Raw genomic sequence first — 13,591 nt, forward strand, 5'->3', positions numbered from 1 at the left:
GGGCCCTGTGGCCCAGCCAAGTTGACACATAAAATTCACTACCCCTATTATATACAATTCTTCCTCTCTGGGCCAATCTCTTTCACTGGTGGCATGAATGTAGACCCTGCATTTCCTGATAGAAATGATCACTGACGATCTTTCCCCTTATTCATCAAACTTAAGAAAGCTCTTATTATTTCTTCTGGCTTCCCAGAAAACTGGCCTAACTTGGTACAGCTTGGGGAGTAAGCCAGTTTCCTTCCCAGGACAAATTCCCTATGAATCTGGTCAAACTGAAGTAAGGCAAGGTTAAGACAGTTTCTCACAGTCACTAGCCAGGCTCCCCACTGTCTGTCACCTCCAGCCACAGTGCACATGCTCCTCCCACTGCCTGCACCTTCCGGCAGGAACTCCATGGATGGGTCCCTGGTGACCAAGTACATACTAGGAGAGTTGGGGAGGAGAGAGTGGTCACTTTGTCTCCATCCCTTACCCCTGATCCACCAGGAGGCTCTGCTGTGATAAACATCCATTGGTATGTTAATGGGCTAAGACTAGGCAGGAAATTGTGGAAATTCTGGGTGAAAACCTCCATTTACCCCACACTTGGTCACACACATTTCTTAGGTTTCTTTGGATAGATGCTTTTTTCTTTAAAGAAGTTTGATGAAAGTAAAGGTTAGCTGTTTCCCTACCATCTTGCTCTCAGTTTATAATGAAAGCAAGTCTCAGACATTTATGTTTTAAAAAACTCATTAGTGAGCAGGCCCCAAACAGTTTATGCAACCTATTCAGTGAGGTCCCTCAATCCCACCTTTCTGTCCTTTCAGGAACTCTGATTATCAACAGACATGAATGATTCCTTTGAAGTAGATGTGGTAACATTCCAGAAGCAAGATCCAGGTTGTTTTAATAGGCACCAGGCAACTATTAAGCAAAGGTTGGACAGAGGACTGATCATGCCCCAAGCCCACCCCTCTAAGTTACAGTCCTTGTGAGATTCTTGCATACTGTTCCTGCAAAGGTGAGAGGATTTCTGAACTACTTTAGCTGACCTACTTGTTGAATTTTAAATTTACCAATGCAAGGCCATTTACAAAATCTAGTCAATAGGCCACTACATTCACCAATAAAAACCCATTGCTGACATGTGGTATATTAACTGGCACAGTGTGACTTGTTGGTCTAGAACAGTTAACATCAGAGTTTGAAGCAGTCTTTTCTGGAGGGTGGGCTTCCTGATTTGAGCAATGCTGTGTGGGCCACCCTGGGCTGTGCACTTACGATCAGTATTAAAACATTATAACATAGCCCATGTAACACTTATAATACCTCTTAGTGTATACGAAGCACTGCCAGGTTAATAACCAGACATAACAATAACAAACCTGAGCTTCACTGTTATATTCTCCTACATCCAATATTCCCCATGAGTTCTCAAGATGGCTAACTAATAATTTTTGTTATCACATCTCGAGATAGAGTTTGAAGCAGAAGGACAATGAAAGATATTCATATTGCGGGCACAGGAATTAATGGGAAACCCAAATTGACTGTCCAGACAAAGCCTGACCAGGTGGTTCATTGTGGGGAACACCTTGCTTCTGAGTCCAGACCTTATGTAAGAGGATTAAGTACTGTATATTATCAGTTCGTTTAGGTCAGGCTACAGGAGAACACTTGCATGAACTACAACTGCATGTTTGCTGTCTAGATCTAGTCTTTCTTAGGAATCTACGTACCTGAGAACTTGAATTACTTATTAGCAAACTGCCTTGTAACACTGGAAAAAAGAACAAAAAGGACTAGGTGGTCCAATATGGGTGATTTATCCAAGTTATGGAAAAATCTGATGAATGTTCTGCTTCTCCTGAGAGTAAATACCTCAATAATCTGATGAAATGGAGCCCCCAGGAAAGGTTTGTCTGTAAGATTCATATTTTTAACATCTGTGGATGAAATCTTAGATTGCATGAAATACGGTAATTGCCCTTTCATTACTCTCCATTCAGATTTCTTTCTTGAACCACCTCACCATACACTGCAGCATGGGTGATGTGTCACAGATTTCCTAGAGATTATGTTCCAGGCATCAAGATCCACTCTGGTCAATTGACCAGACCTAGAGATTTCCCAAATTTCCCTCAGCAGCAAATTTACAAAGCTTCCCTTAGGTGGATTCACTTCTGCGGATGACTGAGTTTTACCATTTTCTTCAAATTATTACTACTAATCTCCTTTTTAAAGATTGAAACATATCTTCAACTAAAGGCTACCCTCCACCACAGTGCCCAAGGACATTTAGCAGTAAGATCCAAATTCTGTATCCAGATTGTTCTTGCCCAAACTTTCTTTCGTGCTTCTCATCTCGGCCTTCAGCTTTAGCCAGGTGACTGACACCTATTGATAGATTTTTACAAGAATGGGAAGGTTATGTTATTGCAGCAAACTTAAGGTATCAAAATAATCTAGTTTCAGGAGTTTTTTCATAGAGGATTTAGTAGCATAATATTTCCCTGGCTAAGGGCCTTGCTATTTCCTTTCCCAACCCTTTATTTAAGAACTTTGGTTACAGATGAAGCATGACATAAAACAAGTTTACCTAACAGAGCCTGCACCACATAATCACAGATTACAGCTGGTGATAAAAGAAAAATAGGCACTTTACATATGATGACTCTTTAGAAAGAATTTAAATTACAAACCTAAACTGAAACCTCTTGGCTTTTATTAGACTATAGAACTGATAATATCCAACTGGAATATATAAATTACTATGTTTAGAGTCAGCTCTTGACTCTTAATCAAATCCTTATGCTGTTTAATCTGAGATGTTATCACTTTTAATAATTGGTAGGTGATATTTTCTTATAAATAGACATTATGTGCATACACGGGTATGTTTCAGAGAAGCCTTCAAATTTTTAAACTGTACCTTGAGTCTTACGCATTTAACAAGTAAAAATTATTTTAGCTTATGAAATATTCAACTTTTTAAAAAATGGAAAGCTTTAAACACTGCATTCTTTAGTGGTGGTTTTGAAGGAAGGAACATGCTTTTTGAAAGCCTGGTTAGTATTTCATCTTGCAAAGTCCTGCACACTTTACAGATGACTCCCAACCATCCTGAGAAAAAGTCATAGCCAGTTTTTACTGGTGAGAAAAGAGACTCAGAGATATTAAATAACTAAATAACTGCCCAATGTTCTAAAGCAAGTAAGTTTCAGAATGAGTTCTCCCTTTTTTTTTAATGTGTACCCCAGAGCTCATCAGCTTTCCACTAAAGACCATCTATAAATTCAACATGTGATACAAAAGGCCTGGATTTAATATGACGAATGTTTTGACACTGCCAACCCCTGTTATAGGTGAGAATATGCTCTGAAATGAGTAATTTTGTAAGGTAGAACACATGGGAAATAAATGCAGGTAACTAACTGCCAAGAAGTGTTATGCAGTTAATAGGTTCAGAAACAATCATTATCATAACCTGGTCTCCTAGACCCTGAAATCTGAAACTCTTTGATATGTCATAGCAAGGTTTCAAACAAAGAGGTATTGTTCAATTCGTGTTTGGTGGGATGGTGTAACTATGCATTCCGTATCAGTCAACAGACACTGCACAGAGCTGACCAATGATGCATGAAATCTACTGTGAGATCTTCCTCCCCAGTTCCAAAATATTGATTTAGCATTGCATCATGAAATAACCAACAGCTTATCACAGTCTTTGCACTATCTTGGTCTGGTTCCCAATGGATCAGGTATTTTATTTTAGCTTGGAATTTTACTCTTTATTTTTAACATTTTATATGCATTATGGCAAAAACTCACATCAAATGGTTATAATAGATCTGTACATTTCTTTCTTCTAAAATACTTTTTAATTATATAATAAAATTTTCCTGAGCAGACTTAGAAGTTAAATTTCAAAAATAAAACTCCATAAAGGGAAAGTAGCTCTTTTTCTCCTCTGTTCATCTTCGCCAAGCAAAATGAACATTTACAGAAGATTGCTTTGGTATTGGCTATGAATGTTTGGCATTTAAGGTTTTTCATCTTTGTCTTTAAATGTAAGATAATGCTTGTAAGAATATATAATTTATCCTCCTTTTGCCCCATTGTCCCAAGCACATAAGCCGGTGAGAATTATGCCTGGGCTTGCCTGGGGCTTGCTGGGCTTACCCCGCCTTATCTCTAAACATCCCAACCCTCCCCCAAGGCAACAGGCTGAGCGGAGCTGCCACAATAAAAAACACCACGCTGCTGCCCTCCCTCTCTCTGTCTTTCTGCTGCCCTACTTCTGTCTCTCTCTCTGTCTGTCTCTCTGCTGCCCTCTGTCTCTCTGCTGCTCTCTCTCTCTTTGTCTCTGTCTCTCTGTCCCCCTGCTCTCTCTCCCTCTCTCTCTCTCTCTCTCTCTCTCTCTCTCTCTCTCTCTCTCTCTCTCTCTCTCTCCTCCCTCCCCCATCTGAGGCAGCCACTTTCTCTTTCAGATAATAAAGTCTCTTGTGTGGGCCCATGTCTCCTGAGTCATTCTGGGTAAGGAGGGTCATGGCGAGATACCCTTTCATTGGTGCTCTGACTTCGGATGAGGCTCTCCCATTGACTTTGCTCTTCCTCCGGGAACCTGAGCTGCTCTGGGAACCCTCACTGCCTGATCCTCCTCCACGGGTTCACTGCCCATTTCCTCCATCGCTCATCTTCTCGCCCAACACTGGCCTTCAATTTGGTGAGTCTCCCCTTCATGGTCGACTTAAATGTCCCTTTGGAACCTGGGAAGTGACCGTTGAGTGTCCGGCACCCCCACGGGCTCCTCTGTGACAGGGGCATCCCCAACCACGACTTTCAGAGTCACAGTTGATCCCCATAGTCGACCTTTCTCTGCCTCCCCATGGTGAGAATCCTCATCCACTGAGGCCCGGTCTCCCTTTATCTATGTTTCTACTTGACTCGAAAACTCCTGGTACCAGGTACCGAGCCTCCCTGGTGTTTTTGCCTCGACCCCACAGTTAGAGGTGGTGACGACCCCCTAACTGTGCCTGGTCTTCTCTGTGACCTTCTCAATCGCTCAGGGATGCCTCAGCGACTTATTAACGGTCCCGTTCTCACCATGGGATCTGGCCCCTCCGTTCCCACAGATTCACCACTAGGGTGCTTACTCAATAATCTAAAGCCCCTCCACCTCACTCCAGACCTCAAACCTGATCGCTACTGTAATGAGATATGGCCACAATATCCCTTAGACAATCAGTCTAAATGGCCCCCAAATGGCTCTTTAGATCCTAAAATTCCCCGCGACTTATACAACTTCTGTGACAGTACGGACAAATGGAAAGAGATCCCATATATCCAGGCTTTCTCCTACCTTCAAACCAAGCTCTCTCTCTGTCTCCCCTGCAATCCTAAAGTCCATACCCCTAAGCTTTTTTCACGGTCCTAAATATCCTCAACTGCCTATAAAACTCCTAGACAATAGACCATCACGGGCTCTATTGTCCCCTCCTGGCTCACGCCAGCTCTGTCTGTCCTCTCACTGTATCATTACGTCTCAATCTGTATGTTTGTGTCTAAGTGTGTAAATGAAAAATATTTTTCTACCTCCTGATGGTATTAATAAAAATTGATTTAAAGACAAGCGCTTGTAAAAATTGGGCATTCTAAAACTTACAAAAAATTCTAATAGAAGATATTAAGCATTAATGCTAATTTAAGTTGAACTGAATAGACATGTCCTTATTGAAAGGAAAGGAGCGACACACAGCAGCAATTCACTGGAGAATTCCGCTTTATTAGGGAAAGGTGCTGGGTTATATAGGAAGGGGCATGAATTGATTGAGGTGTCACTTCTATGGGGCTGGTGGCTGTTGGCTAGGTGCTGGGATTGGGAGGGGAGCGAGAGGTGATTGGGCTTCAGGTGGCGCCGGCGGGAACCGAGGACCCCGAAGAGAAGCCGGAAGTTTGCCATCTTACTGGTGGGGGCCCTTCATTCCCCCCTTTCTCCTCTATGGGGTTGTGGACGTTGCTTTCTCTCTGGCTGCTTCCTGCCGAACAGGGGCGGAGAAGGGAGTGAGGGCTTGAGGATTGGGAGGAAAGGGTTGATAGGACTCCCCACAGTAAGGATGAGTAGATGTGGACTTCTTCAGGTTGGAAATCAATGAAGGTTCCCTGTAAATATAGGTTGAGGACTTGTTGATTCTAATGGTGGTGCCAGGAGGATACAGGTGCCAGAAGCCAGGCATCTGCCGCCATTGTTTCTAGGAACAGTTTCCAGCGGAGAGAGGGGTCCATCTCCGCGTGTGGTGAGGAGGTCACGTGAGAGTGAGGGATCTTCTGTGGCCAGAAGCTGGTAGTTCCTGGGTAAAAGCTGGTTGAAAGCTTGATTAGAGATTTTTCTGACTTGGAATTTGATGAACTTTATTATACAGGGTAAGAAGAGACAGGCGAGAAGAATGATTATTATGGGGCCTGCAATGGGCCAGAGCCAGGTGAGGAGGGGGTTTGTTAGTACTGAAGAGAATGGGTTGGAATTGGAAGCAGAGTGGAGGCTGGAGGCAAGGTCGGTGAGTTTGCTAATGTCAGTTTCTACAATGCCGGATTCTTGATAGCAGCGCTCCTCTTGAAGGAAGACACAGGTGCCGCCCTTCTCAGCTATAAGCAAATCTAAGGCCTGCCGGTTTTGAAGGGTGACCTTATCTAGCGAAGTGACCTGTCTTTGGAGAGAGGCTAGGGAATCGGCAGTGGATGTCAGGGCTCCCTTAAGTTTGGCGTTGAGATCTCTAACTGCCCATAGAGAGTGACTCAAAGCTTCTCCTGAAAACCCTGCCCCAATGGCTGAGGTGATCAAAGAGATACCGACCATGATGGTAAGGAAAGCAGCTCTTTTTGTGTGTAAGGGCAAGGGAGGTTGGAGCTCAAGAAATTATGCCATGCTGTAAAGTGTAAGCTGTGGGATTAGGGTGACAAGAATGCAGGGTGTATCGGAGTTGAGAGCAGTGATTTGAAAAGACTGCCATTACACCAAAAGAACTGTCCCAGTTGTATAAAAGTTTTAGAGCCGGAGGTAGGGGTGTAGATAGAGAGGCAGTGAAGTGCGCTGGAGGGGGGTGGAGTTGGGCCTACACAGTGGTGAATGGTGAGATTATCTGCGTATTCTGGTTCCCATAGGGGTATGTCTGCCAGGGGGCAGAGGGGTTGTCTTTCTGCATGGAAGGAGTAGTTGGAAATATTAAGCGCCAGCAGTGGGCGCTGTAGTGATGCACACAAGAAACAATTGGCTGTGTTAAGGGTGTGGTTGAGAAAGATGGTGGTGTCCTGAATGAGCTGTAATGAAGAGTAGGAGAAATGGGAAGAGGGGCGGGAATAAGAAGATGAAGAGGCACCGTCAAGAGTTTGGATAATGACTTTTTTGGAATATCTGATATCTGATGCAACTTGAGAGATCCGGGAATGAGAGGGAACATACTTTCGAGAGATATGAAGAAACTGAGGCTGTGACTCTGGCAGCCCATTGAGAGTCCCAGGGATCTGGGATTGATAAGGAGAATGAGCTGTTGGGATATTTCATGAAACGGTTAGAGGAGTAATACTGTGGGTACTGGAAGTTACCCATGTAGTGAATGGCACAAGACTAGTAGGGACATCTCCTGTAGGTGTCTGGCTATCACCCGCAATAGGCTTGTTTTTGGTCATAGAGGAAGCAGAGGTAGGGAGAATAAGGGTAGCTGCTAGTGAACACTTCGGTGGAGGGAGGAAAGTGGAGGTATAAAGGCTCAGAGCAGCTTTTCAGAGGGCAGTCTGGTGTGGCAATGAGGGCAGTAACTTTTGTTTGATGCTGTGTGTAAGTTTGTCTGACTTTGAATCGCCATACAAAGGAGGCTGGGGTGGTGGGGAAGACAATAGGAATGAGGGAAAAAAGTGAGAGAGCAGTAAAGGAGGAAAAAGTCATGATTCGGGTATGGATGGCAAAGGGGATGAACGGGATTTTGGAGGAAAGAGGACAGTAAGGTCAGGAGTCTGGAGGGAGGGAGAGTCTGTAAACTTTTGTAGGTTAAGAGATCTTTTAGGCGATGTGGGGACAGAATGGTAAGGGGTGCCCTGAATGTCAGTTTATGAGCTTCCTTCTGCAAGAGCTGTCTAGCAGCTAATGCTCGTAGGCAGGGGGCCCATCTCTGAACTGTGGAGTCTAATTGCTTGGAGAGATAAGCTACTGGGGCAAAGGATGGGCCATAATATTGGCCTAGGACTCCTAGAGCTTGACTGGACCTCTCATGAATGTATAATGAGAAGGGCTTCGACAAATCAGGAAGATGGAGAGCTGGGGCTTCCACAAGGGCTTGATGGAGCTTAATGAAGGAGTATTGGGGTGAGGAGGATAATGGTTCTTTAGGGGGGCCTTTGCTGAGGTCGTATAGGGGTCTTGCCAACAGGGAGAAATTAGGGATCTACGCTCTAAAATATCTAGCCAGGCCTAGAAAGGAAAGGATTTCTGTCTTGGTTTTGGGAACGGGCAGGTCAGAGAGAAGCCATTTTCTGTCTAAGGTAATGGACTTTCTTTATTGAGATAGAAGGAATCTGAGGTAACTGACAGGAGGGGAAGAGATTTGAGCTTTGACTGGGGATACTCGGTAACCTCTGGAAGCTAGAAGGTTAAGTAGGGAGGCAGTGTCAAGTTGAGACTGTTCTCAAGAGGGACTGAGAGTAGAAGATTGTCCATGTATTGTAATAAGGTGGACTCGGAGTGATCATGATGAAACTGTTTGAGGTCCTGAGCTAGGACCTGTCTAAAAATATGGGGACTATCTCGGAAGTTTTGTGGCAAAACTGTCCAAGTGAGTTGTTCAGAATGTCTTGTGTATGGGTCCGTCCAGGTGAAGATGAAAAAATCTTGGGAGCAGGGGTCTAGAGGGATAGAAAAATGGGTCCTTGAGATCTAGGACTGAGAAGTGGGATGCTGAGGCAGGGATCTGCGATAAAAGGCTGTATGGATTTGGAACTAAGGGATGGATAGGGACAATGGCTATGTTGATGAGGCGAAGTTTTGGACGAGGCAGAAAGATCTGTTGGTTTTTTAACAGCTAATATGGGGGTATTAAATGGGGAGTGAGTGGGTCTGAGGTAATTTTTGTTTAAGAGATCTTGAATGATGGGTTGGAGGCCTATGAGGGCTGAAGTGGTTAGGGAATATTGGGCCTGACAGATATACGGAGAGGGGTCACGTAATTTGATAGAGGCAGGAGGACATAGAGCTACGGAGGGGCTTGTAATGTCCCAAACTTTGGGATTTACAGGGTGTGTGAGGGTGGAAACGGAGCTTTCATTGGGTAGAGGGGGGTTGTCGGCTATGAGGGCCATCAGAAAGGGAGTACTGGGGGCTGTGGGAGTGGATATAGTTATGGAAAAGTGGAGGAGAGAAAGGATGTCCCATCCTAGTAAAGGGCGGGACACTGGGGCATAACCAGGAAGGAGTGGGAGAAAGATATGGGATTGTCTTGGATTGTGCATAAAAAGGGGGAGGGTTTAATGGGAAAATCTGTTTACCTCTTACCCTGACTATAGGAGTAATGGCTGGCGTGGTAGGGCCCCGGTATTCTCACAAGACTGAGAAGGTGGCTCCTGTATCTAGGAGGAAGGAGATGGGGTGACCGTCTACTGTTAAAGTAACCCTGGGCTCCTGTTTGGTGATGGAAATGGTCAGGCGAGAAACCCCCGGGCCCCGTCAATCTTCTTCTGCCAGCCCCACTATGGCGGGCTTAGGATGGGGGTTGTTCGTCCAGCCTCCCCTTCGGGTGGTTGGGCAATCAGACCCCCAGTGGCCCTTTTTGTGGCATCTGGGGCATGGGGTGGTAGGAGAACCCGGGGAGGGGCACGCCCTTGACCAATGTCCCTCTTTTCTGCACTTGAAACAAGCTTCTAGGGGGGCTTGTTTGTAGAAGGGCGCCCAGGTTGTGGTTTTATCAGCTGGGCCAACATTTGGAAATTGGCCTGATCAGCCTTTTGTTTACGGCGTTCTTTCTCCTCCTCCCGGTTATGGAAGACTTTAAAGGCCACTGTTAGGATCTCAGTCTGTGGAGTAGCGGGGCCCTGTTCTAACTTTTTGAGTTTAGCTTTAATGTTGGGGTAGCTTTGAGCTAGGAAGTATGTCATAAGGACATGTCTTCCTTCAGGTGTTTCTGGGTCCAGGCTGGTATACTGTAATAGGGCTTGAGTGAGTCTGTCTAAGAACTCGGAGGGGGTTTCGTCTCTCTTTTGAATTATGTCTTGGAGCTTTTGAAAATTGACTACTTTACGAGCTGCCTTTTTCAGACCTGCTATTAAGCAGGAGACAAAAATATCTCGAGAGCAGAGACTTACGGTGGTGTTATAATCCCAGTGTGGGTCTTGTTGGGGGACAGCAGTGGGGCCAGGGGGATAGGTGGGGTCAGTCCTGTGGGTTTCGGTAGCATGCGTTTGGGCGAAGTCCAAAACTCGTCTATGCTTCCTGAGTATTGGCCAGGAGCATGAAAATGTCATGATGCGTGAGGCTGTAAGACTGGAGGGTCCATTGAAACTCCCTGATGTATGTCGTGGGATCAGTGGAATAGGAACCTAGGCGTTTCTCTAGTTGGGCTAAATCTGCTAAGGAGAAAGGGACATGAACGCGCACGATGCCTTCGAATCCTGCTACCTCCTGGAGGGGGGCAATAATTTTGGGAGGCCCTTGGGACCGAGTCTGAGGGGGACTGAAGAGTTCTGGCTCAGTCTGTGGGGGAGTGACGCAGTCTAGCTGCACCTAGTCGAACAGGTCCTGAGGTGCAGAAGGGGGGCAAAGAAAATAAAGATAGAATCGGACCCACGTGTCGCCAGCCAGCAGCCCAGCTGCTTACCTCTGCCACTCTAGTTGGGCTTGAACTCATGACTCTGAGGTTAAGAGTCCCATACTCTACTAACTGAGCTACAGCAGGCCTCCAGTTAAGTGCTTATGGCATGCGTAAACAGAATGTTCTTTGTTCTCCATTCCTACCACATTGGCAAGTGGGGGAATGGCATAGCTAGATGCAGGGGCGGTGTTTCTACACATCTTCAAGGTCTCCCTATTTTCAGAGTGAGGAGTCTTGGCTCATCTTCGAGGACAAGATATGTTTTTGTGGACAGATAACTTCCAAGGACTGCACCGGTTGTTCTCTAGCTTGTGCTTTCCCATGCTGCGTTCAGACATGGGGGAAGGTGCTTTCCCATTCTCCCTACAAACATGTGAGAAGACAAAGGTGGTCCCTAACCGGGGAGAAACAGGTGATGAGGGCAAAGACGGAGGAGGCCCTTGGGACCTAGTTAAAGTGGGGGCTGAAAGGCTCAGGCTTTATCTGCGGGGGACGAAGGTGGAGGAGGTGAGATGGGGGAGGAGATAATGGGGGAGGAAGGGAGAAGGGCTGTTGTAGGAGAAGAAAGGGAAGGGAGTGAACCAGAGGCTTCTGCGGGGGCGGCAGCTTGCAGGCTAGGAGAACTTGGGAGGAGGCGGTGGGGGGAGGAGGAGGCGGAAAGCTTCGATATAGGGAATCTCCTTCCATTTTTTCAGGCGCTGGCAGTAGTTAAAGAGATTGCGAGTGATGTTAGGATCAGGAGTTCCCCCTGCAGGCCATTGGTTGTTATTATCTAGGGGGTATGTCTCCCAATCTTGGGAGCAATATTTACAGAGAAGTTTTGGTTTTATATCAGGCGTCAGGGAGAGGGTAGCCAGATGCTTAAGCAGGCATTCAAGAGGTGAACTTTCAGGGAGGGATGAGGAGGCTCCCATGGCTAAAGGACAGAGAAGGAGACAAACAGGGGAAGACAAACGGAGATCCTCGGACTGAAAGCAGACAAAGGGCATCCCCGATGATCCTTGGTGGTCTGCGGAAACTCGTATACGAGTCGGAATTTCTTAGGAAGTGTGGGTCCTCACCCAGACTTCCCTAAGAAGGCAGTTTGCTGGAGTCACGAGGTACTTAGCGCTAGGAGTTTTCGGCAGACAGAACAGATTTCGGCTGACAGAACAGAAGGAGGAGGGGGGTAAAAAAGGAGCGTTCTCATCCACAAAGGAGTCACCTCGTTTATGGCTGTTGGAGGAGGCCGCTGCAGCCGTGAAGGCCTGAGGTGGGGAGAGTTCCCTCCTCGTCCCCGAGCATCAGGGCCTTGCCGGACTATCACGGTCAATGTCACTGCGATAGCTCGGGGAAGAGTGGCCCACTCCGGGGGGGAAAACTTACCTAAAGGCCAGAGATGAGTGGTGAGTGTGATGAGCCAGAACCAGAAAAAGAGGATGAGGGCAAGCTCCTGCTGGTGTCGAGGGGAAGATGGGGCCCAGTTGGGGTGTCCCGTCTCCCGGGTTTCAGCACCAATGAAAGGAAAGGAGCGACACACAGCAGCAGTTCACCGGAGAATTCCGCTTTATTAGGGAAAGGTGCTGGGTTATATAGAAAGGGGCATAGGGTGATTGTGGTGTTACTTCTACGGGCTGGTGGCTGTTGGCTAGGTGCTGGGATTGGGAGGGGGGTGAGAGGTGATTGGGCTTCAGGTGGCGCCAGCGGGAACCGAGGACCCCGAAGAGAAGCTGGAAGTTTGCCATCTTACTGGTGGGGACCCTTCACTTATGTTTATCAGCTACCTAAGTTTCCCTAAAGTCATTTAAGTTGATAGTATCTGTTAAATCTTTCAAAGAAAAATGCTTAAAGTGAAGTGTAGCTTTTTCTAATGTGAGTAACTATTTAAGCAAGTGCCTTAAAACTTTTAACAACTTCCCAAAATCAAATGCAAAAAAGTGCTTTTTACCTCTAGTTCACTCTGATATTTTCCAGAGGGTCCCTGGAACATGTCAGAGGAATTTTTTCTCATTGCAGAAAATACTTGGCTAATTTAGCTTATTTACCTGCTTAATTACCTAGAAAGCACTGTCACAGAGAATGATGCTAAACTTTGTTACTGAATGTTTTGTGTTACACAGGAAGATCCAAATTTCCTTATGACAACTGTCTTACAGTAAGCTCTCATCAGATCTTTAACCATTGTCATTTGTAAGTCTTTTGTCATCTATACTCACTGTTTTATTACTCCTAAACTAGTAAAAAACTAGATTTCAGCAGAACAGGTATTAGTTACATAGGATTAAGTAAACTAAGGAAGATAATTTTGTGGCATTTTGTTTCAAATATTGTTGATAAAGTGTTTCAAGCTTTTTCTCTTAAGCTGACAACAGTTTAGTAAATGACTGCCTTTATAAGCAGAATTGAAATTTTATCTTTCTCTCTACCTGATCCCTCCAGAATTTAAAAACTCTGTGACTATTTTATATTTCATGGCAGTATGTTTATTTGCATAAATTCAATAAGAATCTGCTTTCCTTGTAAGAGGACTAATTAAAAACACTGGTTATATTACCAAGGCTTTGACTGGAACATCATACCTGAGAGACATGTGTGTAAACTCAGATATGAACAGACAGCTTTAAAGAACTAAGATTGACTTTATAAAGCCACCAAAGCCCCATAGAAGAACTGGCCTGGTACCTTGCTTACAGAGTTCCCAGCAGCCTTACCAGGTGAGTAATAAGGAAGGTCACTTCCTGGCAAGTGCAGGAACCTCAGGAAAAGAGGAATTC

Source organism: Manis javanica, chromosome 2, assembly GCF_040802235.1.
Source record: "Manis javanica isolate MJ-LG chromosome 2, MJ_LKY, whole genome shotgun sequence".
In the NCBI taxonomy this organism is placed as follows: domain Eukaryota; kingdom Metazoa; phylum Chordata; class Mammalia; order Pholidota; family Manidae; genus Manis; species Manis javanica.